At 41.4% G+C, this 26,248-nt stretch overlaps 1 protein-coding gene and 1 long non-coding RNA gene across 9 annotated transcripts in view; one reads left to right on the top strand and one right to left on the bottom strand.

Annotated features, from left to right (window-relative positions):
* Positions 1-948: 948 nt before the first annotated feature.
* On the bottom strand, positions 949-10,938 carry LOC140898580 (uncharacterized). Of its 4 annotated transcripts, XR_012155029.1 has the most exons (5): positions 10,875-10,938; positions 10,301-10,339; positions 3,446-3,575; positions 3,061-3,178; positions 949-1,360 (listed from the first exon to the last, which is right to left on the bottom strand). It is a non-coding gene; the product is annotated as an uncharacterized lncRNA (long non-coding RNA). The 4 variants fall into 4 exon arrangements; XR_012155030.1 differs by lacking the exon at positions 3,446-3,575; XR_012155027.1 differs by lacking the exon at positions 10,875-10,938 and having other exon boundaries at positions 10,301-10,815.
* GNB1L (G protein subunit beta 1 like) overlaps positions 10,855-26,248 on the top strand; it is a 56,622-nt gene continuing 41,228 nt past the window's right edge. For 2 of the 5 annotated variants that reach the window (XM_073312577.1, XM_073312573.1), the window contains exon 1: positions 11,108-11,197. The gene's annotated coding sequence lies outside the window, so the exon portion shown is untranslated. Of the gene's footprint in view, positions 11,032-11,107; positions 11,198-26,248 lie in introns of those variants that run through there. The other 3 variants (XM_073312574.1, XM_073312576.1, XM_073312578.1) reach the window with 3 other exon arrangements.

Here is a 26,248-nt window from a genome sequence, read left to right as displayed (position 1 = left end):
ACTACGTGTTTAAAACAATAAGCACTGCTCCTGCAATTGGAGCTGGATGTTGGCTTCAGTCGGATTTTGTGCGGCCCTGATTACAGGACTGAGACCATAGTGTGTACTAGCAGAAGAGGATCTGGAGTGGGTTCAGTTGGGTCTGTGAACGTTCCCAGAGTGTCCCTTTGCACAACTTAATGATTCCTGCTCCTCTCACTTGTGCAGACTTTGCGACGGTTAATTATCGCATTAAATAAAAATGAGAGCTTGCTATAATAACACCAACAGCCTGTGGTGGAGAAAATATGCGGCTACTTTGATACAGATCCCCTTTTAATGAGGACATAGTAGACCGGGAGGGCTGTTTTCCCAATATGTTAGTTGAAACCTACAATTCCTGGTTCACAGACATACCCTATTGACCCCACAGGTTTGAATGTTGGATCAAATGATTTTATTATTGCTGTTTGTTGTAGCTGTTTTTGTCACCTCATTCCCTTGATTTTACCACTTGTCTCTGTCAAATGAAAAGATGGGAAAAGGAGACATGAATTGGCTGGTGGGGTGTAAATGAAACAGGTGTTATGTGTGAAGTATCTGCTTTCTAATTGCTGCTGTTGGAATTTGGGGTGGCGGGAGGGGAAAAGATGGCTACACTTAATTAATAAGGCAGGACTCACATAAGCTCCAGCTGTGAGCATGGGATCAGTCTTTAAAAGATTAAACTCAGGAGGTGGGGCTGAGGTCTTGATTTCCTCCTAATGTTAAACCCCAAGACATGCTGCTGCTGGGTACAGAGTATGTGTCCACTAAGCCTTTAGACTGTTGCGTTTGAATCAGAAATAGAGTATCCATTGCCACTCACCTACCCCTGTTCCAGGGGTGAGAAATAAATATAACTATGACAAAATCAAAGGTTGTATAGCTATATTTTAAATATGGAACAAAGCCTCCATACTTGGACTCTGATCTTGAACCCCTAAAAAGTCTGAGGATTTTTTGATCGTGTTTTGGCTCCACCTTTTATAAAAAGAGGTACCATTTGCAAAATGTGGATCCAGATAGGGGTTTGGATTCCAATTGTCTTCTTCACCCGGTACAAGGGGTTCGGATCTGGAGTTGTAGCCTGGATCCATCTCTAAGGTTTATGAATAAACATAATCACATCTGTGGTCGCTGCTGTGAGGGAGAACCCAATTTGATTGTGCTTCGGTGATGGAGAATGCTGCAGAGGTACTGTGGGGAGCTCTTGGAGGACCATGACGGTGAAGGTCCTAACATCATCTCTCTCTTTCTGAAAGATGGCAGCCATGACTTCAGGACTTGGCTAAGGCTGTGAGGGGATCATCAGGGAGCTGCCAATAATATGGAGAAGCCCCTAAAAGTACATTAAAACAAAAACATTTTTACCATAACGTAATGTTTATCTTGCCGTCTTCACCCACTGCCACAAAAAGCAAACAGGTGCATGATCACCACCAACGCAAGGTCATTCCGAAACCAAAGGACCGATTAAAATGGTGCGATGCTATTGATTTCAGTGGGGTTTTTAAACTGTTTACACTCATGTCAGAGGGAGCTGATTCAGACCCCGAAGGCGAGGCAATGTCACTGTGTTGGCTTTAATACTTTTGAATTAATCCACAGGGGAGTTACTTATCATTGGGGGTAACATTTCTGAAAAATTCAGGGATGGGAGGGGGTTAGAGTTGTTAGTATATAGAACATTACATGTGATTATATCATGCAAAGTCCGGGGGTGGGAGAGAGGGAAGAGTGGAAGACATGAAGTATATAAATGTATGAAAAGTTGGGGTGGGGGACCAAATGTTCCCCTTACCTCATCGCAAATTACGCCCCTGCTTATCACTTTAATTTGAGCTGAAGGATTCTTCATTTCTGCTTTGGATTTTCTGGGTTTTTTTCCCTTTTCCCCTGCCCTTTATTTTGAATCTCACCAAGCTCCAGGGGCTAATGTAATTTTTATGCTGGGGACACTTCAAATTTTCTGACTAGACTTTTTGTTGTTGTTTTGAATCACGGTTGGGAGAGAGGGAGGAAAGCCCAAGTCCCTACCAACTTCAATCGACTTGGCTAACACTAGACAGGGAGACCTTCCACCACACAGAAAACCCAATTCTAAATGTTACAGCATGTTTCCAACAAAGAAAGGTGGGGCCCCGTTTTCCAAAGCTGTATAAACAGCAGCTCTGAGACCTAACTGTGTTGCTGTTTTCAAAGGTTGCTTTCAAAGTGCTGACTCAGAGTAACGAGCCAGTATTGTTTTATCTGACTGAGATTAGGACTCAGAATGTTGTGGTTTTGTAACATAGACTCCAGTGGAACCAGCTGCATATTTGACACAGGATTGTTATTCAAGCTCAAATAACCATCTAATTTAAGGTTGAGGTGATTTTATATACTATTTTTTTTCTTTTCAGGAGTAGAGCAGTCATGTATGAAACAGGACTCCCACTCAGCCTCCCTTGGTTCCTAATACTTTCATTTTCATTATTCATTTATTTTAAGATTATGGCCTTGACTGGATAGTTGATAATATTTCCCTCTGTCCTTCCTTACACACCCATGAAGGAGGGGGGAAATTCTCTTATTTGAAGAACTTACATCTAAAAGTCAAGCCCGGGGCAGCTCCCATGCCATAAATAATATTTTATATCGTTATGTTAAATCTTTTCAATTTGCCTCCCTCTTATCTTCCTCTGATTTGAGAGGATGTATTATTTGGAAAATAGTCTTACTCTTTTGTTTCTCTTTATTCATTTGTTTGGAGGCCAAACATAAAATATGGGATGCATCTGAGTGAATTATTTGTCAAAAAGTTGCAAATAATAGTTAGGAAATGTGCAAGCATTATTTTGAGGGATAGGTGATTTTTCTGAATAATAGACATTTTTACAATGAAAATTAGATAAATTTGTACATCCCACTCATCATGTTTTCTTTTTTTAACTTGGCAAAAATTATTTAAATGGGTATAACAATTTAAGCCCCCAATTCAACAGCCTGTCTCTATTCAGCACTTAGCAAGTGCTTATCTTTTCACTCTTATTTACTTACCATTGATTCCATGTGCTTAAATGCTTTGCTGAATTGCAGCCCAGTGTAGTCAAAATAAGACGGCACATGTATCCTCTTGGAACTCTTTTTTTACTACCTTAACTCCTTTCCTGAGAACCTGTACAATCATAGAATGACAAAACAAAACTGTCACGTATCACTTGCCTCTCTCTTTCACTACTGATTGCTATGAAATGCAGCACTACTTTAGATCATACTTCTAATTGTGTTGACAGAGAATCACTATTTTTCACCACCAATTTATTTGGGGGAAAAAAATACATTCAAAATGATGGGGGGGGCAGCTGACTGACTCATGGGCTCTGTATCGTTTTACCAATCTATCACCTTTGATTTGAGTTGGTTAGTGATTAAAAGTGGTTACCTTATAAGGACAGATGTCCTTTATGAAATGACACTGTAGTCTCAGTTCACTGCCTATAATGAACCAGTTCTGGTATAGGACATCCACAGAATCATGCTCCTGAATCTCAGCTGAACCTCAGCTCTGAAATCTGAAGAGAGTATAAACTGCTGCAGTACTTTCAGCCTGAGTCTGAAGACAGCCTGCAACTATAGCTAGGAGACGAGTGAGCTGCTCTTATTCAGCTCAGTGAAATCTACTCATCTCAGTCTCTGACTGACTGCCCTGTCTGCACTAACATTGCCAGTGGTGGAGCTGAACTGGTGCTGGCAATGGTGAGAAATATTTCTAGTGCAGACAAGGTTAGTGGTCAGTCACAAATTGCTGATAATCCTCAGTATCGACAAGGCCAGGGAGTCTAGGTTTATTAACCCTCGCGCTTATACTACTAAACTTTTTCCTCCAATGAATCCATTATCATTGATAAATCAAGTGTCTCTGACTGCCGAATCAGATCTGGTGATGTACTCATAAGCATAAATCTGTTGTGTTCCTCTGCTTATGAACTGGCACATGCTGTCAGGGCTGTGCATGCTTCAGAGAAAGAGTACAATTTATGTGATATCAGCTGCTTGACAAATTTTAATATACATTTGCTATAAAACAGGCAGCAATTAACAAAATGTGATACCCAAATAAAAACCCTTGATTCATTTGCACAATAGATCTTCAATTTACTCACATTCATGCTAGAGACACCCATAAAAATGATATCCAGCCTTAAAATCACTTAGAAGCACATTCTGAAAGACCCCACATTTGCAAGTGATACTCCAGTACTTATCTAATGCTCATGTTTCTATGGCTTTGCCTTCATGATTCTTCCAGTGGTTCCTTTATGTTTTCTGGTATTCTGCCAAACACCTGTGACTCAGGGTGCAACAACTATTCTTACTGTTTAATTTAGCTTTGCACAGAAAGGCTGTATTAGGCCTGATGTAGGCCTAATCCCAAACCTCTAAAGAGGTTTAAGGAACTCTAGTTTCACCTAATCCCGAAACCTAAACCTAGAATCCTTGAAAACCTCCATAACACCACAGGCATGGGCAAATAAAGGTTTTCCACTATTAAATTATTAAAAGGACACAGTGTGTCTTTTGGATTTGAAACCTAAAGCTTTACCTAAGAAGCTGGGGACTACCCACAATAGAGTGTTTATTCTGAAGATAATAGATTGGAGGGTTTATTTGACTAAAGTCTTATCACTAAAAAACTAGAGGAGATATTTCTGTGCAAAGTATATCCAGGTTTCTGTTTATGGATAATCTAAATTAAAGCCTGATATCAGGAACACATAGAATGGGACCCAATGCAGGACTGGCACCTCAGACACTGAAGCTTGCTCACAGTAAACATTTAATATTAATATTACAGGTACAATTTTGTCCATGATGTATACATTGTTTTTCAAAATTTTGAATCCAGCTAGTTTTGGGGTGTCTTATTGATGATCAATAACATGTAAACACTTGTAACTTTAACTTACAAATTGCATCCAACGGCAATAAATTCTTGCTTATGTTATTTCATGCTTAATTAATTGAATTCTTCCATTCAAGAGGCCCACTAATCACTTTGTCTTGCCACACAACTCATTAACTTTGTGCTGTGAAAGGGGATGCTTAATTTTCAAGGAGACTGTAAGGAATACTAACTGCATCATATTCTAATGCACTATTTTTTTAACAAATGGAAAACCTCAGGATACAGTGACCATTTGGTTTTATAATACATAAATTTTACAGCAACAAATTGCAGTTTTAAGTCTCTTTTTTCTAAAGTGATATGAATTAAGACAATAATACATGAATCCTATTTGTGCATTGTACAATGCTGAGGATATTGTCTCTATTTAACAAATTGTTCATAATGAGAAATACAGAAGGTCACTAGTGTCCATGAGGTTGCTTAATCATGTAAATATGTTTAGAGGGTGCTGTAGTAGTTGGACTGAGGATTCAAGATTCCTGGACCAGAATACCACAGTGATAGGGTCTTATCACACCCAACTAGAATAGAAAAAATTACCAGCCTACTCCTCTGGCCCAATGACTATTTAAGTATTTATCCACAGTGGAATAGTCATTGGGCTGGAGGGAGAGAATGCCTCTGTAGATCAGTGGTTAGGGCACTCGTGTGGGAGACCTTGGGTCCAGTCCACTTGCTCTAGCCACTTTGTCATTATTTATCCAGAGTGCAACAGTTTCAACAGGAGAGATTGTGGGAGGCCACATCAGAATATCCATAGCTCAGTTGTTAGGACATGTTCCTGAGAGATAGGGTTTGAACAGGGCTCTCCCTTCTTCCCCGCTCTGGCACAGAGGTGGGGCAATCGAACTTGGGCCTCTCAAATCCCAAAGTAGTGCTCTAATCACTGGGATAAAAGTTATAAGGTGGGCACCTTGTTCTCTGGCAGAATGGGACCCTATCCAGTAGGCATACTCAGATACTATCAAATTGGGCTCTGTATGTGACTTGGGTGGCCAAACACCTGTCTTTCCCTGCTTTGTGTAATGCTCTGGGGTTTAGGTGGGAGGCAAGCACCTAGATGGCTAGAGTGAAGCAGCAGTGTGCATAGGCACAGGCAGAAGCTTAGGGGCCAAGTGAATGTAGATGCCTACAGGGTTCAGTGAGAGTTTTGTGGGTTTCAGTGAAGCCATAACTGGGACTTAGATGCCTAAAACCTGAGAGTTAGGTGACTATCTCTGTGGATCCCACCCTGTATGCCTTTGTTTGCCCCTCTATAACCAGGATAGAGTATTGCTTATCTGTCAGGACAGTCATGCTAGCTTTCAAAGGTGAGATCCTTAGATAAACTGCATTGAAATACAAAGCATAATTATAAGAATACAGATTATGGGGCAGATCCTCAGCTGAACCTCAGTAGAACTAGAGCAATTCACACTAGCTGAGAATCTACCCCTGAAATGCTACATAAAACAAGGGTGGTGTTTTCACCTCTGTGATCTGGTGTCATAAACAAATGAAACACGGTTTCTTCACTTTTTATTCCTTGCTGCAGCTCTGAGGATCTGTCCCATTTTGCCCATCACTGAGCCTTGCATCATAGCAACCATCCCTCTGGCTAAGAAGGCTGGAAGTATGTCCATCCTCAAGTTAGCCTAAATGCATTTGGAGAATGATATGAGACACTCCCACTTTCCAGGGTGGGAGTAGTATGCCTTTCTCCACAGTTGTCAACTACAGAGCAATGGACTTAGCTTGGGTTCTGAACTGTCTTCAGACTGCCAGTACAGCTGTTTTGGGAGTATAGCTCAGAATGTCACCAGAAACCCAGAGTTCAATTACAGTCCCACATACAGTATTTCTGCTATAACAGCAGAATTTCAATTTACTAGTCTGGTCATTTAATTATTGCCCAATATGTTGAGCTCTTCTACCGGCTCATTAATTACTGTTTTAACAAAACTGGTGCTAATTGCTCTCTGCCTCACCAGTCAACTTGTCACTTTAAGTAGTTTGTTCTGCAAGACAACAATGGTAAATTAATGTCTAATAGCAGTTGTGCTGGACTGAAATGTTTTGTGACAGTTAGCTTAATGGTCCTGCCATTAAAGGACTACATGAAATTATCTCACAAAAATTAGGATGGGTCGCAGCCTCACATAGGAGGCAAATTACCTCTTTTATTTAGAAGTGACAAAAATGACAAAGAAACCCTGAGTGAATCAATCAGCTGACAGAGTTCCTGGAAAATTACAGGTTTCAGAGTAGCAGCTGTGTTAATCTGTATTCGCAAAAAGAAAAGGAGTACTTGTGGCACCTTAGAGACTAACAAATTTATTTGAGCTTAAGCTTTCGTGAGCTACAGCTCACTTCATCAAGGAATGCTAAACTGTATTACACTGTTTGACCACTAGGTGACACTGTAAAATTCCTTATTTAAAGGAATCTCCACCATACCTGGCAGAGAATTAAAGAATCTTATGTTATGATGAACACAGCTGGAGTGTATAAGCAAGCTCTGTGACCAGTCCATATCTGGTACAGAAGTACATGACATGGTGTCAGGAGTAAACTAAGAACAGAAACAGAAGGAAAAAAGGAACAACAGTTGCAAACAGGTGGTGATACTGGATTTTTGAAAGGAGATCCAGTACAAATAACCTTAAGAGACAATGCTGAATCATTTACTGTAGATACAACTCACAGGATTCCTAGCCCGTTATGTCATAAAGTGGAAACTAAGTTAAAAAGAATGGAGTGGATTGGCATAATCAAGAAAATCTCTGAGCCAACAGTATGATATGTGCCAATGATACCAGTTATAAAGAAAAATGGAAAAATAAAAATCTGTGTGGATCTTAAAAGACTTAATGAAGCAGTTGTGAGAGAAAAATATATCCTCCCAACACTGGATGACTTCCTCCCCAAAGTGAAAGGAGCTATATTATTCTCCAAGTTGGATGCCTTGTGTAAATTCTGCCAAATTCCTTTATCCAAAGAATGTGCTAAACTGACTATATTAATCACATCCTTTGGGACATTTTGCTTTTGAATATTACTTTCTGGGATTACCAAAGCACCTAAAATTTTCCAAAGAAAGATGGCAGAACTGTTGATGAACATAAATGAAGTTGTAGTTTTCATGGACAGTATTCCTAAATCTAGTCAGTCAGTCTGGACTGAAGGTAAACAAGGAAAAATGCATTTTCTGTCTACCCCAAATTGAATTTTTGGGACAGACAACAAATAGGACTGATTCCATCTTTAACTGAAGAAAGTCAAAGCAATTAGAGAACTGAATGCACCAACTAATGTACCAGAACCAAGATATATATTGGGGATGGTAAATGACCTTGGTTGACTTCTATCAGTCCTTTGTACACTGAATGAACTGTTAAAGCCCAGCACATCTTGGCTCTGAAGGCCAAATTAAGAATAAACCCACAATGGTCAGTACAGGGTAAAGCAGCTATGGCCTAGGTTGTGTATTGTTGCAACAACATGGCTCTGAGTGGAAGCCAGTTGCATTTTGCTCTCGCGCACCCATAGAAGCAGAAAAATGATATTCACAGATTAAAAAGGAGTGCCAAGCAAGCTTATGGGCATGTGAGAACTTTTTCAGATCTTTGCGTGAACTGGCTTCATTTACGCTGATAACAGACCAGAAATCGTTTGTAACCCGCATCAACAGAAGAGACCTGGATCAAGCAGCACTGGGATGCCAAAGTCTATTGCTAAGGTTAATGTCATTTAACCCAATTGCTAAATATGAGAGATTACACCAGCAACAAAAAAAACCTTGACAAACATGCAACTTCAGGAAGGCTGCTGGCCAATGTATCTAAAGGACACTAAGGAAGAGACAAGAGACTACTCTGCGGTGTGTAGACAATTGAGTCAAATGGACTCATGATTACCGGCAATTGCATCATAATTCCAAATGAAATGAGAGGAGAAATCCTAAACCTCATCCATGAAGGATATCAAGGATTAACTAAATGCTGTGAACTGGCCAACCAGTCAGTGTTGTGGCCAGGCATCAGCAAGGACTTAAAGAATAAAATATCTGCATGTGGACACTTCAGAACTAACGGAACACACAGAACCTTTAACAATGCTTCTACTAGACAGACCTTTAGAAGAGAATAGTTGCAGATTTATGAAAACATTTACGAAGATGTCTGTCTGGTAGGTTAATTCTTGGTCTAATAACTTTGGCAATGTGCCTTTAATAGAATGTACAGTACTCTGAATTCTATCTCCTTCAGGGCTTTCTGTTGTGCCCATCACTGTGATAGAAGTACTTTCAAAATGACCTCTCAATCAAGCTTTCTGAGACCTTGACCTCCTGTGTGGTCTTATTATCCTGAGTCCATGAAAAGGAGCCAGCTAATCCAGAGTTCTAATTCTCTCTTTGATAGTGATTCCTTCAGTTTAGGGCAAGCCACTTCACTTCTTTTGCGTCAATTCTTCTCTTTGTAAAATTGTGATTCTACTATTTACAGGGATGATGTATTTAAAGGGATGACTGTCAGCAAAACACTATATGAGTGCTAAGTATTATTTTATAATTCTTGGCCATTAGAGATATAGCTCTAGAAAACTACCCTGAGTATAGTGGTTGCTTGTGTATTTTGAGCCATCAGTGACTGATTAAAAGGTAAATACACAGAGTGACAGATTTTGAAAGCTGACTGCCCACAAAATTATGTGCAAACTCCAAATTGGGAAGCTGGCTTGAAAAATCAGACCTGGAAAGACTGTAGCCAAGATTTTTAAAAGTGATTTAGGGTTAGGGGTGAGACACCTTTAAAGAAGCCTAATTTTCAGAAGGCAGGTGCTCAGCTCTTTCTGAAACACTGGATCTGTTTTGGGTCTTTCAAATGGGTCATCCCAAAATCAGTAGACAATTTTGAGAAACCTTGGACAGCCTGCTTTGTGCAGAAGCACCAAGCAGCTGCACACAGCCCTTATTTCCTCACTTTGGCCTCGGATAACCTTATTGTTCTCAAACTGTTAATTTATTTACTTTAGATGTTGGAGTGAATTTGGTTTGTAAAAGGAAACAACACAGAGGATCACAAAACAAAGCTTTTCCCACCCAACTACACCATCCGCGAATGATACTGCCAACTAATAATGGATTCATCCCTGTGACTGTTTGTTTTACTCTGGTATCTTTGGCAGGAGCTCATGTCTTTATTTCTACGGAAAGGGGAAAAAAAAATCAAGCTTTCCTCTTGCAACGTGGTAATGGGTAACTAACTTCCCCACTGGATTTTAAGCAGTTTTATTTACCTTCAGTCCTCACAACCATGTGTTAGAAAGTGGATTTTAAAATAGCATTACCGGGGGTATGAGATGATGGTCCATACATCAGGCTGTAAACTGTAAGAGGTAAAATTAGGGTGTCAGGTTGCTGGAGAAACAAGGAATCTCTTCCTCCCCCCCAGGGCCCCCTTCTGATTGTTGTAAATGACACGGACATAACTTATGTATACCCCAAAGCAGGGGTAGTCAAGAGGGAGACCCCGGGTCCAACCCAGACTGCCAGATCTTCATTTACTTTATTTACTTTTATTATTTTTATTTTATTTTCCATTTTTTTATTATTATTATTTTCTCAGGAGTCCGGACCTTGACCAAGAAATTTGGCCCTTGACAAAAACTAATGGGCCAAGGGCGCCCCAAAGCGCCATAACCCAAGGCGGCTGCTGCTGCAGAAAGTACCACATCCCCCGCCCCATACTGCTGCAGGGGGCGGAGCCGGCCCGGCACCCCCCGGAAGCACCAGGGCCGGGCTCCGTCTGTGCAGCCCTGAGCCGGCAGCGAGCCTAGGAGACGCTCGGGCTGCTCGGCGTAATCATCCGGGCTCCCTCACAGGAGGGCCCCACCTCCCCGCTCGCGCCACCTGGCCCCTCACACAGGCCACACGGCGCATGCCCGCCGCTCTCCCCAAGAGAGAGGCGATCGCAGACTTGGCGAGGAGGAGGAGGGGGGACCTAGCGCGTCACGTGATTTCTTATCATGGGGCTCGACGCTCTGCTGCCTCTGTCTGGTCCCCCAATGAATCTTTAGGTGTAGGTAGTAGAGCGCCGCGTGACCGATCCATTTCGTTCTCCTCCCTTCCCTTCCCCTAGTCCCCCCAGGCAGCGGAGGGATGCCGCGTCCCCCTCCCGCGGGCAGCCTGGTGAAGACCCTCTGTGTGTCCGTTACCTCCGGGCTCGGGGAGCACCTGGGGAGCCGGTCAGTGCTACCACGGGGCGGGAGGGATCCACGTTACCACCGTGTCCGTGTCGCTCTGGGGTGGAGGCTCCGTGGGGACGAGGGGTCCGTGTCGCTGTGGGGTGGGGGTTCTGTGGGAGCGAGGGGTCCGTGTCGCTGTGGGGGGGGCGGGCGAGGGGTCCGTGTCGCTATGGTGGGGGCTCTGTGGGGAGTGAGGGGTCCGTGTTGCTGTGGGGTGAGGGGTCCGTGTCGCTGTGGGGGGGGGGCGAAGGGTCTGTGTTGCTGTGGGGGGTGAGGGGTCCGTGTCGCTGTGGGGTGGGGTTCCGTGGGGGTGAGGGGTCTGTGTTGCTGTGGGGTGAGGGGTCCGTGTCGCTGTGGGGGGGGGCGGGCGAGGGGTCCGTGTCGCTATGGTGGGGGCTCTGTGGGAGCGAGGGATCCGTGTCGCTGTGGGGTGGGGGCGAAGGGTCTGTGTTGCTGTGGGGGGTGAGGGGTCCGTGTCGCTGTGGGGTGGGGTTCCGTGGGGGTGAGGGGTCTGTGTTGCTGTGGGGTGAGGGGTCCGTGTCGCTGTGGGGTGGGGCTCTGTGGGGGGTGAGGGGTCCGTGTCGCTATGAGGGGGGCTCCGTGGGGGCGAGAAGGCTCCGTTGCTGTCAGGGGTAGTGTTGAGGGGATCCGTGTTGCTGGTGGGGGGACTCCTATGCGATATATGGGGGTGCTGGGTTGCTATCTCTTCTGAGGGGAAGAGGGACTGTGCGATGCCGCCACTTGGGTGACCTCTGTGCTGGGAGAGGGGTTGAAGGGCCCTGTGTCACTATTACTGGTGAATCAATATACGGTGGTTGCTTTTCAGGCATGACCTAATTTAATTGTCAGAACATTTCTGTGAAATTGTTATCTCCAGTTTACAAATGGGAAGACTGAGGCACTGAGAGGTGAAGCAACTTGTGGAAAGTCACACAGCTAGTCAATGGAAGAGCCAGGAATGAAACCTATGGGGCTTCCTGTCTAGCAGCCCTGCTTCAAGGCAACACATTGACTGTACATACGTTCAATATATAAGCCCTTTGGAGCAGGGTCAGGGTCTTTGCATGGCACCTAATGCTTTGCACAAAGGGGTCCTGATGCACAGTGGGGCCTTTGGACACTACTGCAATACAAATATTAAATAACATTAACTTGTTGCACAATTATACCATCAGAGATTAATTCAAAGCTAAATGAAATCAGGACTCATCAATATTTAAGAACCATGCCTCACATCACCTTCTCAGATAATATCATGGATTTTCCCTCCCACTCCTATCTCCCTGTGGATGGATTCTAGGTTTTTTCCTAATCTGGAGCCTCTGAGCTTCCTTCCATAAGAGACAACAAGCTGGCAGCAGTGAGATGGACACTGGGCTGTTGTCTGCTACTCCATCTTTGACTGTGTTCCCTCTAGGATCCCTCTCTCTGACTGTGTGGTTTAGATCCTGCCTTAATGTATCCCTACAGATGGTCACATTTAATTTGTTTCATATTCTCATTTTAGTTAATAATATTGACAGAAATGCATGGAGTTTTGAACTAGAGGAAGAGTAACTGGAGATGGGGAAATACTTCACAGGACAAATGTTTGTGAGGGGCCTAGTATCTTTGTCCTACATAACGATAATACTAGAGTGAAATAATAATATTTTGATTACCATCCAGGTCTTTGTAATTACAGTTAAACTGTTGCTCTGAAATATTCCTGCAAAATGTTGTTGCAGGTATTTGGAGGAAAGAGCATCTTTGGAGAGCCTCTGTGTAATGATTTCTTTCTTCTAGCAGCTGGCATTGGTGATGCTAATGCCTTTTGCCTGAGTTTAGAATATATCACCTCAGCTTTTTAATATCTGTGAGCCACAAATACCAAACAGAAATGTAATCTCTGTGCATTTATTTTATGATGAACAAGAATGAGTATTTTGTCAGGTTTTTTAAAGAGTAAGGTTGATGACCTAGGAGGATTTTCCTAGCCATTAAGGGACATTGCAGCTTGAAGAAGAGTGTGGTCTACTGGCTGTAGCAAGGTGGGACAGGGAATGTAATCTCTTGGGTTTGTACCCAACTCTGCTACTAATTTACTTTGTGACCTTGGGCATGTAATTTAACTTCTATAAGCCTCAATTTTCCCACCTGGAAAATTGTAATAGTAATACAGTACTAATTTATAAAGTATTTAGAGCTCTTCAAATGAAAAGCATTTACAAACATAAAAAGTATTATTATATTTGGTACATTATAGCTTTTTAGTATCAAATTTAGCCCAGGCAGAACTCCACTGAGGTCAGTGGAATTGCCCCTAGTTACACAAGGATTGAATTTAACCCAGAAACTTTTACTACCTGTTACTAATCCCTCTCAGAAGCTGGAAAATACTCTTTTCTTGCTAGATTTGTCATCTTCCATTTGGTAAAGAATGTTTCTCCTCATCTGCTTTTCTGTAATGGCTTTGCTGTACTTTCTCATTAGGAGCCTCATTGATATTGTCACAGTTTTGACAATATGCTTTTATTTACTTTTGCTCCCTCTACTGGCTGCCTGATTTTACAGCAACTGAGCAATATGCTACGAGATCATGCATAAAGTAGGTGAAGCCCAGTCTACAAATGGCTACACGATGCATGAGCATTTAGATTATCACGTAGAAATGTAAATGTCATTTCATGGGCCTGCCTATCTATTTGAGCACACAGATGCAGAATTTAGATTTGATATTTAGTTGCCCATATCTAAAATTTGCGTTCTTTTTTTTGTATCTTTACTTGTTACAATGAGAATAGGTGATATTTTTATTTCATTAAAATAGCCTGTATTATCCCCTTGTGTACAAAAGTTTAAACTCTGTAATTCCACAGGGACTGCTGAATCTGCGTATTCTCCTTCCCATGCTCCCAGCCTCTGTTACCCTATATTCTCAGACAGAATTCCCTCTTTGCAAGATTTCTTGAAGAGCGGCCTGCAGTATTGGAGGAATAGGCTTTCTACCCCAGCTTGTTCCTGTCTCACCTCTACTCCTTTCCTCTCCCCCAATCCCAACGCTACTAACTTCTTCCATGAATTCAGTCAGAGGGAGCAGTGTAACTAAGAAGGATTCACAAAGGGACTTAGGTGTTGCAATGGTGAGCATCATGGCATCCTATCTTTTAGGCCCCTAGAAAATTCAGGAACAACACTGTGATCTGCAAGGCCGAGTTAGGCACCTAGGCTCCCAATGCAATGAATGGGGAGAGGAGCAAGAATGGGATCCTCAGAAGCAAGCCCACTAGGTGAGGAGCCACCTAAGATAGCACACCTCCCTCTCCTTAGCACCTCTTATTGGCTAAGCCCCTCCCCTCTCTTGAAGATAGAAGCTTAGCTCTGCTTAGTGATGCACAAACGGCCACCTACTGCCTGGCATCAGGCAGTTTAGGCGCCTAAGGTGTTTATTGCAGAAATGAGTTAGGCACCTATCTCACTCCACACAAGACAGCCGGAGGTGGAGGGGCATATCTTATAATTTCCAGAATCTCTCCTGTTGAAGCTGGTCCGCTGTGGATAAATAATGATAGTTGATGGAGCAGGGGGTCTAGACGAGGGGTTTCCTCCCTTCCAGGTGGATGCGTTATTTAAGTTTGTATCCACAGTTGAATAGTCATTGGTCCAGAGAGAATGACTCTATAGTCCTGTCATTAGGGCACTGACCTGGGAGGTGTCTAGAGGTTTGGTGAGAGTTTTGTGGCTTGCAGCAAAGCTACAACTGGGACTTAGGTGCCTAACACAGGGGCTTGGGTGCCTGAGTCTGGGGTTTAGGTGTCTGAATACTTTCGTGGATCCCACACATCTTACTTAGTTGCTTGCCCTCTCTGAATGGGTCTACCTGGTTTTTTCTCACCTGTACTGCACACCAGGGGAAGTATATGGGCCTAAGTTATTTAGACTGAAAAGGACACTCTCTTTGCAAGAATTTTTAATTGTAATTATTGAAAATGATGTCTCGTAGTACTTGTATTGTCTATTAATGAATCCTAATGAAATTAGCTCAGTTTACAAGGAAATGTTTTTTCATAACCAAAATAATTTTGGAAACAAAATCTGGGCTCCTTCTGGCTTGTTTGTCAACGTCCGTGATAAAGATTCTGCAGTCAGAACTGTTAATGGTGTTGATGCATGCAACAGAATAGAAACTAGCTCCCAATCTTTCATGGCTCTGCAGTGCTAATAGGAGTAAAAACTGGTTTTTGTCATTAAAATCAGCAGACTGAAGTCTTAATATGCATTGGGAGCTAACACGCTGAAGAAGATGATGTCATTTTTGACTCATTATGACTTCCCTGACCGTAATTGCATTTTAAAGTATTACAGATTACCTTTTGCAGCCCAACCCTTCACCAATGTCCTTTATGGGTTCTTACATTCCTAGCCAACAATTTTCCTGTTTTGTACCATGCAGTATATCTGGCTAGAACATGTCTTGTGTTCGCATGCCTTTTATATTTCAACTTGAATACTAATTCTCCATAAGCCCAGTCATAACAACACACAGTTCACCTGGAATAGTAAGAACTGTGAACCAGTCAGTTGTAACTAGTTTCTTCACAAAAGCCAATGAAAACAATACTCACAATTCCCTTTTTCCAAGATGCATGTATTTTTCCAGTGTTAAAGGAAACTTTAATGCTGACGAATCAAAGCTTGAACTTTTTGCTTTTGAGTTATTAATGCTGTCATGTTGCAATTTGCACAACTTTGAACCTAAGTAAAACATGTGTATGTTAAAAGAGAAAAAGTAGTTTAAGTTAAATGGCAGTAATAGCATTCTGGGTCAAAAAATGTATGTAGGTGGATTTATGGATCATTTTTTAAATATTAAAGTTTGACCCATTAAAATGCATTTGGTACTACAAACGAAGAGTTTAAAATTGCAGTTGCTCAAAAACCACTGTAATTGCTGAGCAATTTCAAAATTGTTGGTCTCTATGGAGCAGTAAAAGTGATCACAAAACAATCAGAATAAAATAAATCCATGAAAAAACTGTTCAATTTTTGCCACAGATGAGAGCTGAAGAAAAATTTCCTTTGAGTGTAGTATTTGCACACTGGAATGTGACAAAAAGTGGACTCTTGATGCTTTTGTTGTATACCATGAAACCGCTCTAGATTGCCACTGTGATATAGGTCATTTAATGCTTTGTTCCACTTCTGAAATCAGAATCAATTGTGTTATTACAATGCTAAACAAACCAACCTATTTTCAAATGGTGGTGGTGTGAATGAGTATGTATATTTAATTTTTATATACACACATACTTTGAAGTAGCATGCAAGTGATGGTATCGTAGAAAAGATTTACTAATTTGAGTTTCTCATAGCTGTATTACTTACATGTGTGAAAGCCATGAATGAGGTCATCCCAAATGATCTCAAAATCTAATATTTCTAGTATCAAAAAACTTCCAAATATGTTATATTCATGTAAGTACTTCAGACATAACAGTTCAAAACGTGAATAAAATCCCCCTTTTTTCCTCCTGAAAAAAAACCCACTATTTTCTTCACAAAAAGCCCTGTTGAGAAGTCCTGTTATGATGCATTTTGATTATGTGCTTCTTATGGTAACTTTATTCAGTACTGCTTAACTTAGCTGGGTGGTAGTCATATATGACTTGCTGTAAAGCATTAGTGTATAAAGGAATTCTTCCAAAGAGATGGGTCTTTGACCGTTGTGAAGCTAGTACAGGTCTGCCTTCTGGAGAAAATATAACCCATTAAACTGCAGTTGCTAGATGAACCACGTTGTAAAAATTGGACATTTAGGTTCTATGTACACTGCAAATCCTACTGAGTAAGGGGACCCAGTAACAAAAAGGTAGTTCTTGGCATGATTAAAAACGTGTATTGCAGTGTAGACGGGACATATTAACTGTGTTCCCAAACTGAGCAAAAGTCCAGGCTGTAGCAGGGTTCAGAAACATAGTTAAAACATGATTCAGTCTCATCTACGCTGCAGGAATGAAATCTGTTATCGCTCGGTTGCGAGACAACCTGTGCTGTGAGCATGTCACTTAGTGTGGTAGGGAGGTGAAGCTGAACCGGAATTAGCTGAGGAGGAATGTAGACCAATGCTCTCAGTATGAGAGTTAGTCCACAATTTTTCAATAGGAACCAAAGACCTTTGATATTATGGGCGGGGGCTGAATTCTCCTCTAAAAATGTACCAGATAGGAATCTCAGGAAAGACTTTGCACATTCAGGCAGCTAGAACAGTTGTAGATTTCCCCACTGAGATGTAAAGGCAGTGCTACAAGATTTAAGAAGGTAGAAAGTGTGACTAGTTCAGTGTTTCATAACAACTGGGCCATGGACCAGCGCCGGTCCCTGAGATCTCCTTGATACAGTTTAGGAAGGCAGCAAGCCAGTCCCTGGTATCAAAAAGGTTGAGAAACCTGGACTAAAGTATTAAATAGGAGGGCCTTATGATATGAACAGGGTTCAAAATTTGGCTTTGTGTTCATCATAAAGCAGATCCTGGTATTAAAAATAACAACAACCACAACAAAAACTTGTTCCACCACTTCCCATACTTTTTCCTCAGGAGAAAACACAGAATATAACATAGGTAATAAATCTATTTTATGGCCCGCATGAGAAAGGGTGGAGAAAATCCCTTTACTCTGTTTTCTTCCCATAAATTGAAATGTGCATGAGATAGTATGGGGGATGCTGGGATTTTCATCCAACAAATTCACAGCTGGATTCTGCTTTATTATTTGTTGAAACCTGATCATTTGTCACTTGATTAGCTTCTGGCTGTCAAAACCATCACTTGCTCAGTGTCCTGTCTGGTTAGTAGGTGTGCTGCAGAAAAGATACTGTAGCACATGCACAGAAACATAGCTCAACTGGTCCAGTTAGTCAAAAACCGCCTCTCCTTTATATGCGAGTTTCCATCATCAAAAATGGAATTTGAATAGCAGAAGATTTGATCATGTGAGAGGTGGGGAAAGAGGAATTATGCAAACACATCAGTTCTGTGAACACTATTTTTTATTCTGCATCATAGATCAATGGGATCTGAAATCAATGGGATTATTTGTGGAATAAAGTACTATACAGCGTGAGTAGAGGTGGGAGAATAGACTAGACTAGACTGGACTAGACAACATAGCAAGGATGGATGACAAAGAAAGGAAGGGGGTAAGGGAATGCATGAATTAGATCAGGGAAAGATTGTGAGGTATGCTTGTTGTTATATATGCATTTTAACTTATTAACATGTGGGGTAGTGTCCAGAGTGAAAGCAGAGTGAAGGCCAGTGATCGTAGGTTGACCAAAAGAACTACATTGTGAGGGAGGACTTGAAGTGGGAGAGTGTGGCTGTGTGCTTTACAGAGTGAGTGAGGGTGTGTCGGGTGTAGTGTGCAGCATGAAAAAAGGCATGGACATGGGAGAGCAGGGGAGCAACAAGGTGAGCTGAATTGGCTGAGCATAGGTATAAGTGGGAGAATAGGTGATAGCTAGAAGTGAGACTTTAGCTGGGACAGAACTATGTAGAACCTTCTAGACAGAGATGAGCTTGAATTTAAAATGGAAGACAGGCAGATTTATCATAAAGTTGCCTCTGCACATAGCTCTTAAACATTTTATTTTCTATATTTTAGAGTATATACCAAAGAAACTCCTAACTTTTTCTATCCAATAGTACACGTATAGTGTCAAGGGACATACCTGTGTCTCTGCTCTTAACTGCCACCACAGCCATCTGAGTGCACAAACTGACAAGTTGTGTTACAATGAGTCACTGTTGTCTTTGGGAAAGCAAAGGTAACTTTTTGGCATGACTGAGAAGTAGGATGAAGAGTGATGCAGCTTTGTCCCAAATAGGAAGCCTGTGTGGTGTGAGCACTTAGCACTGTGTGCTTTTAATTATTATTTTAAAAAATTCAAAACCAGTTTGACACATTTTTGTGTCTACCGTTTCTTTATGATGACTGACATCTTCTCCGTTTCAGATTGGTCAGGGATTTAGAAGGTAGATGCAGAAAGCAAATGAAATTAAAACCCTGATAAGAAACCATAAGAGTAACATAACCTTGCTGCTACCAATACATTAGAAATCCTGACTCCTACAGGACTATCTGTCAGTTTTACGATCTGTTACATAAGTGGGTGGATGGGCAGGGAATGATTCTTTAATTATCAGGGGTTGGCAGAATATGCTTATACTGATATATTGCCCTACTGTTTTTTGATTAACAGCTAATAAGTTCCAGACCCATAACTAGAAGATTTGGCTCATTATGTTTTTTAAAAGTCACAAATATGCCTGATGTGGGCTAAATGGTATGGATAGTTTTGTAGCATCACATTAGCTCTGCTTGAGTCCATAAGAATTTAAGAATGGCCATAGAATGGCCATACTCGGTCAGACCAATGATCCATCTAGCCCAGTATCCTGTCTTCCCACTGGTGCCAGATACTTCAGAGGGAATGAACAGAACAGGACAATTATCAAGTGATCCATGTCCTGTCATCCAGTCCCAGCTTCTGGCAGTCAGACGTTTACAGACACCCAGAGCACGAGATTCATCCCTGACCATCTTGGCTAATAGCCATTGATGGCCCTATCTTCCATGAACTTTTCTAATTCTTTTTTGACCACTCCTTTGGATGTAGCTCCATTGAAGATTTTATTTCTGCTAAGAGACCTGTGAGCAGGGACTGTTATTTGGTCTGGGTGGCTGCGTGTGCATGTAACCACTGTAAACCATGACTATTCCCCGTTTAGATAATCCACAATGGAAACTGCAACGGGCCCACATAGCAGTCTCTCCAGTTCAGCCAGCTTCCATAATGTTCTCCCACTGCTTCCTTCTCAATATTCCTGACACTCATTTATGTGCCTAGCCCACTAGAATTTAGTCCATCATGCTCATAAATTTGTTCATTTTTATGATTAGCCCATTTTGACTTCTTGCACTTCGTTTGTCTTTAAATTTTATCGTTTGTGCCTCAAATTCTAACACCTGTTGGCAGTTTCACCTTGTTGAATTAGAACGATGACTGTGGGGATAATTATGAGCAGAAGGAACATTCGGGAATTGTTTCAGTTTTGTTTGTTTTTTCTAGTTGCATTTACAGACACCCCCCCCCCCACTCCTTACTGAACAATTGAGGGTGTTGGTTACTTCCTTCTGTGTTTATGTAAGAAAGCTGTTTATAGTCAGTTTTTCCAGTTGGCATATGTACTTCCTTGACTGCAGTTTGACACATCATTCCTCCCACTCCCTCCCTACAAGTGAAGCTAATGAAAGTCCTTTTTTAATTATTTGTGATTGTTGGTGTTAACCATAGAAGTGGCCACCATTCCAGCTTGGAAGTGTGCTGCTTGACATACTTGTTTTTGCTTTTTAGTTCCCAGTGGTTGAGAAACCATGTACACTTCACTGGGTGCTCAAACAGTTCCGTAAACTGTCACACACCCTGGCTTGTTTAGATGAAATGAGAGACCAAATGGTTTATCAAAGCAGTGGGGGGTGGATAAAAATGGATTTTTTTTCTTTTTGTTGCGTGAAATTGTAACACCAACGGACCCCAGTCGTTGGCAGGCGGCATCGAACCGGGGACCTCTGGAGCTTAGTGCATGATCCTCTACTGCATGAACTAAAAGCCAACTGCCCCTTAGCTAAGGCTGTAGAGCAGACTCATTAATGGCTAAGTGGTCTCGGTGCCACTAGAGGGGACAGGGCAGCACACCCGGGAGGGATGTGGGTTACAAAATATTTTAGTTTATTGTCAAATGTAAGAAATTTTTCAGAATGAGTTATAGTTCAGCCCATCCCTGCTGGGGTGCACAAGTTGGGGTGAGAGGATATAAGGAACTTCCTCACCCACCCTTGTGCACTTACACAGGAGCCTGGTTCAGTGGCAGCATTTGAGCTTTACAGATTGCAAGCTGTGCTCAGAGCTAGTTCCCGCAGCAACACTAGCTGCATCATATAGGGAAGGAGATGACAGGGCCATGCTCCACTTTACTGACTTGCACAACCACCCTGTTCTAGGAGGGTGCACACTGCACCCTGTCCTTGGATGGTGCAATATCTGGTTCCCCCTTACTTTAGGTAGGCCATGGTGTGCTGCTGCCCATTGTGCATCCTTGCTACCTTCTGTCCTGAACTGTGATTTAGCACCACAGTTGAGCCATTAGAATTAAACTGTTTTATCATCTGTCTTTTTTTCTATGACAGATCAGTTATTTAAATTGTTTGCCAAAGGAAGGGTTGTATATAATTTCCTACATTTTGGATGGTTTTCATGAATAAGAGTTAAGTATTGTAACTCATTTTTCCAATATAGAAATGCAAGATTTTTAATATAATCGTCAAGGTGATTTACAACATTAATGAACTGAGCCCTGACCTTCCAATAAGATGCATGCAGGCAGACACCTGTGTCCATGTGGAGCCCATTTGTTAGATGAAATTTCATTTAAAGGTGAACTGAAATGCTTCATAACTATTAAATAAGTTCTTCAGTCTTCAAGATCTTTGATATTTTCATGCCTCACTATACCTCAGTTTCCCTGAGTGACTAGTCATAAGTGAGGGGACACAGTAACTCTGTGGCCAAGTCAGGAAAGAAACTCATCTCCTCCTGACTGCCATTTCCCCCTCTAACCACTAGACAATACTGCCTTCCCACAATTAAAAAAAGAACACATTTCTGTGAGAGACAGGCACAGTATAGTCGTCTAATCACAGGAGTGGGTTTTAGGAACTCCTGAGTTCTAATCCTATTCTAAAATAGCTACTTTTGAGCCCTTAACAAGACATTTCATCTCTCTTGGACTGTTTCTCCATCAATATAATGGGAGTAAAACCTACCTCTATTTTACTGCTCCCTATTTATATAACAAACAAACACACTTAATTGTGTTATCTTTTACACCATAAATGCTGTGTAACCAGATGGCTCCAAAATGTAATTAAATATTTAAAATGTACCCTATATTTAAAAAAGGTAAGGAAAATCTCTATCATACCCATGAATGCATCCGATGAAGTGAGCTGTAGCTCACGAAAGCTTATGCTCAAATAAATTTGTTAGTCTCTAAGGTGCCACAAATACTCCTTTTCTTTTTCCATGAAATGTGAGTTATTGTACTTAGGTACTTGAAGTATATCTTCTTCTTAAATAGCATTCTTCTTCTGTGCCATGCTAATGCCAGCATTGGACAAGTAGAGCCATGTAGGGGAGTAGTGGGAAGTAAATGTGCTCTCCTATGTCCCCTTCCACCATCTCCCCTCTTGACCCCATGCCATGGCTGCTTTTGAATGCTTTGGAGGTATGTGGGAAAGGACAGACCATAAAGCCTGCATGCTTAATATTTCCACCACCACCACCCTGAGAAAGGGGGAGGGGCAGGAAATGGGCTCCCCTCTGTGTGCTGGCCTGAGGTGCTGGCTAGGAGTAAGGAGTGAGTAAGCTTCACCCAAACTTACTCTCCTCCCAAACAAGAAGGGAGCAGGGAAGGAATTGTGTGGCTCTCCAAGTCAGTTTCTTCCTGGTCCTCCTCCTTCAGCGGTGTAGCTACCTGCTGCCTTGACACAGGGCTGAGTCTCAATCTAGCCTGTTGCGAATATTTTAGAGAAGTCCTAATTTCTGGTAATTACTTTAATGCAATGTAATGTTTCTTCTGTCTGATTTCCTTTATGATGATTTTTATGCTTTATCTGCTTTGTTCCCTTCTTAGTTCTTCCAGCAACTGTGGAGGGTGCACCTTTAGCAGGCAGTGAGAAAGCTGCTGTTGAACACAATGGACTGTGAATGGGTCCTTGAAGAAAAAATCTGACATTGGACCTGTTTCTGAGAAATGCTGAAACTTTGAAACTACTGACTTCATCGGGAGTTGTGGGTGCACAGCAGCTCTCAGAATCAGGCTCTTGATGGTGTAAGGCCATTAACATTCCTCTTGATTGCCTGAAATTACAGCTCTTGTGGATGCCTGGGACTTTCTTTCAGAGCCAAGTGCTGAATATAAACTGAATCCAAAATGCCCAGTGCTGAATGGGTATATGAGGAATAGCTACAATTTAGGTTTCAGAGGGTCATCAACACTATTTATTAGAGACTGGTAATAATAGTGAACAGATACTTTCCATACCAAGCTCTCCAGGGATTTAAAAATACCCGAAGTCCAGCCAGTGAAATCCAGCCAAGTTTTATAAAAATTATAGTAGTGGCTTTTATTAAATATAATCAGTGCATTTAAAATGTATAAAATATTCAGTTTACTTAAAGGAGTTATTTTGCCAAACCATAAATGTACCAATAACTAAAGCAAGGAATAACAGTTTAGGAAATCTAAATTTACAGTGCCATAAAAAAAAGCTTTGACTTTCAGATTTAAAAAAAACCTCTCTGCTTAAGCATGTGATTCATATTTAATCCTGGTTATACTGAATTCACATTTGTATATATGTTTATAGTGGGGTATATGCGTCACATGATGTATGACTTGTCCCCATTATCACAATACCAACTAGGGTTTAGCTATTTTGAGCCCTTGTTTAGAATACAACCCTCTATTCTGTTATCTTTTACATGTGGTTTTGAAATCTATCTCCTCTTTTATCCACAAGAAATTAATGAACACACATTTCATAGCATCCAATAAAACTTTAGAATAACATTCTGCAAACATAAACAAAGGTCATTTATGTAGTAAAAAGGTCCTAGCCTTAACCATGAAGAATTTATTGCAATAGTGGATATAATACTCTTGGCACATACATTCTTCCGTGAACCCAGTACTTGCAGTTTTTGCAAGAGCAAGAGACTGAAGATCTTGCAGGGTAAATTATAATACTGTTTTATACAAAATATATGATTTTGAAAACATTTATGTTTTGAGGTCCTTTAAAAATAGTCACCCAATGAACATTTCATGGTTCTGTGATGTAAACCTGCACAAACATTATTCACGTGAATAATCTGTCAAGTTACTTTTGTCTTGTCAGCATTTGGAGGATAGGGCCATTTTACCACTGAGGAAACCGCAAAAGGGCGTTGCCTTAGAATATTCTCATATGTAAATAAATACACAGTTTTGCAACTTGTGCAGAGGTGGGTTGCCAGCAATTTAACAAAACTGGGCTTCATTTCTCCTTGTAAAAACTGTGTTGGAAATATGGGGCCTTATCCCGCAGTCTTTATTCAGGTTAAACTCCAGGTTTTTTTCTATTTGTTTGTTTATTTTATTTAGGAAATTTTAACTAGTTTACAAATCCTTGCCATATAAGTATCAGAAACAAATCTACACCAGTTAGTTTTTGTTCAAAGAACCGTTATCCAAGAATATTGTCATTAGATCTTTCTTTTTAACATGGTGTTTATATAACAGAGTCAGCATCATTACAACACCTATAATATGTCACTTCTAGTGATTTTATTAAATTGAGTGAAAAAATTTGGTGGGAATTTAACCTGAATAAAGACTGCAGGATCACTCCCATAATCATTTGAGGGCTGGGATGTTTCTGAGACAGTCCATAGGAGAAAGAGGAATGGCCTTACTGCACCCTGGCTGTTTCCTGTTCCTGCAAGACCCATACATACTATGAAAGTTGGGAATGTGAGTTAGGGCTGCCCTAGCCTGTGCCACAGGCTGAACTGCCCCCACACCCGCAGAGTCACGGAGATATGGACACCCTCTCCTTAGTTCCTGGAGCTGGAGTTTGGATGAATTTTCTCTGTGATACTTCCTGGCTGTGCCTATTTTTCTTTTCAAAGCTACACTGTATGTGCCTGTTCACATCATTATTACTCCTTATTTTTTGATCAGACATTTAGTTGCACGTTTTTATGGAAATTAAGATGATGAGAGGTGCATATAAGAAATACCCATTCCATCCCCAGCTTTACATATGACACCAAAGTAGGGCAGGATATGTCCATATGTAAAATACTCCATTGAAATGCAGCCAACTCTGGAGTGGAGAGTGGTAGCCAACTGGTATGCTGCACTGTACTGTGGAGAACAGAGATTTTGGCCAACGCAAACTCTTACAAAAAGTGCCAAGTGTTCTATAGTGTTGATGCAGAACAGATAGACTCTTTAAAGGTCTCCACTGAAAGATAAACACGTGGTAGATGGAAGCGGGCTGTTTAATGTAGAAGGATGAAGGACTGAGTCATTCTGCTGGGATTTTAACTGGTAGTTCCAGGAAGTCTGTGTATTTAAACTACTATGCCATTTCTCCAGCATTTGAACAGTACAATCACCATCTGCTTGCCCAAGTACTCACCTTTACTATTTACCCTTTTCTCACTTGCTTAGCCCTGCTACAGAAATCTTAAAATTCTTAGAGCTCAGGAGAGACTTATGTTGGGTAGACTAACTGGAATAATATTTATTCAATAGAGAAACACCTTTTTCCTTTAAAAGGCACATCTGATTTTGATTTTTATAACTTTTTTTTAGTGATACAAGTGACATTGTAAGGGGGGAAACTCCACCTTATGCTGGAGCTATTCGTATGACCATTAGAGCTTTATAAAGGGAAATGTAATAAGAATATTTTGTACTGTGTTAATATTGATTTTAATGGATGCCTTATTAATATGCTACTTGAAATATTTATACTCATTTCAAAGTTGGAGCCATTGGTATTTCAGTACCTATCTATTGCTAATTATAGTTATAATGACCTTTGATTGGAAAAATACGAGACTTGGGATGTTAGCTTTAGTAGCTTTTTGTTGTTCCTGGCAGTGAGGTTAAGTTACTTATGAAGGGGAAACTGATCCAGGTGCGGATGTGCCGCGTGATGCCCTGTGCACCATGTAAGTCCTGTAGAGGGACGTACATGGAAAATTGGAGTGGAGTAATTCCACGGAGTACCTCCACACTCCCTGCGTGCTGCAGAGATGTCTTCATGAAAATTCCAAATAGACCAGCTTAGAGGGAACTGCAACAGGTGGATTGGAGAAGAGGCCGGGGTTTAATGCTTCCGTGTCGCCAAACCCTCACATAGGAGTTGCAGCCACGATACCAGTCCATGGGCTTCAATA

The sequence above is a fragment of the Lepidochelys kempii genome, chromosome 15 (assembly GCF_965140265.1).
Source record: "Lepidochelys kempii isolate rLepKem1 chromosome 15, rLepKem1.hap2, whole genome shotgun sequence".
NCBI lineage: Eukaryota > Metazoa > Chordata > Testudines > Cheloniidae > Lepidochelys > Lepidochelys kempii.
Note: the sequence above shows the minus strand (reverse complement) of the source record. Positions and strands in the feature narration are given on the sequence as shown.